The following is a 1,650-nucleotide window of genomic DNA, read 5'->3' on the forward strand; positions in this document are numbered from 1 at the left end:
ATAAGGTGATCAAAAGCTTGACTGAGGCTTGGCAAATCAAGCACAATAAAACAACTCCTTATAATCCGCAAGCAAATGGGCAGGTTGAAAGTACTAATAAACAACTTGTGGGTATCTTGTCCAAGATAGTCTCTTAAAAGAAACGAGACTGGGACCAGAAGCTGTATGTGGCAGTATGGGCATATAATACCACGTTCAAGCGCGCCACAGACCACACGACGTTCAAACTAGTTTATGGTGAAGAGTGTGTTTTACCTTTAGAAATTGAGTTGCTAACCATTATATTCGCAATATACCATTCTTTGGGTAATGAGGATGCCCTATTAGAGCGATTTATGACCTTAGCACACCTAGATGAAATTAAGCTGCAAAGCCTATTACACCAAGAGATGGCTAAACGTCACTTGAAACAGTTGCATGACCTAAAAGCGAAGTATACCTTTAAGAAAGGACAACTGGTTTTGTATTACGATGTGCATAGGGAGATGTTCCCAGGGAAATTGGAACCTAAATGGGATGGGCCCTACAAGATTGTCAGGTTAGGGAAGAATAGGTCTACAGTCCTATTAGCTGATCTACAGGGAGTAGAGTTTAAGAATAAGGTTAATCTTAATAAGATTAAACCTTACTACTTCTAAGCATGCTAATACAAAGAAAATGCATTGCAGGTCCATGCTAGGAATGATCTGCGACCTACGGAAAAGATTTAACAGTTGGTTGATGGGCCGGTTAATCCCTTACTTGGAGCACCCATATCTGGAGCAAAGATACCATCAGGGAAAACTCATCTGGTGGAGCAAAGGGTATAAAGTGATTGAGCAAGAAGATAGAACCTTTATGTGGGAGATCAAAGTCTTCTGCCATCATTGTTTACGGCTGTTGACGAGTATCCATGTTGAGTTCAATGAAGAAGGTGGGATGGAGTCGACAGTTCATCCTCTCAACATGCTAAACTTTGATTACCATAATTACGAATACAGGAGTTCGTGATGGCCGGCTATGTAAACCCATTGTGGACATATACATTATATTTTGACGGAGCGTCCAGGGGCCCTAATAAAAAAGGAAGTGTTGGAATACTAATCCGAGCTCCCCGACGTAGAGTTATGATGAAGTTAGCTGCTTATCTCGAGGTAGGATTCACTAACAATATGGCGGAGTATAAAGCCTTGATTATGGGACTGCATATTGCCAAACAAGGTGGCATTTGTCGATTGTTAGTAAAAGGGGATTCCCAGTTGATCCTGAATCAGCTAGATGGGACATACACAGTGCGAAATCCCATTCTTTGTATGTATCATCGGACTGCGATGACTCTACTTGAGGAGTTTGAGAGAGTGTCTTTTCAGCTAAGTCCACGTTACTGGAATCAGTTTGCAGATTCATTGGCAAATCTTGCTTATGAAGAAGACCTCTTCTTTAATTGTGGTCCTAGTCTAGATATTGTAATCAATGATGAAACAAGACCCGGTCGCTTGTGGGGTATGTTATCAGAACATGCAATATATGGCAGACGATGGTTGATGTGGGTGATGCAGAGAGTAGCTGAGACCAATCTACCGTTATTATCTGGGACCCATAGGTTGATTAGACAACATATTATGTGTACGCCTCTTGCTGTCTATGCAGGAGGGATGGGTCATAACCTTA

The sequence above is a fragment of the Lygodium microphyllum genome, chromosome 21, assembly GCF_053477565.2.
Source record: "Lygodium microphyllum isolate KBCC chromosome 21, Lygodium_microphyllum_v1.1.10, whole genome shotgun sequence".
In the NCBI taxonomy this organism is placed as follows: domain Eukaryota; kingdom Viridiplantae; phylum Streptophyta; class Polypodiopsida; order Schizaeales; family Lygodiaceae; genus Lygodium; species Lygodium microphyllum.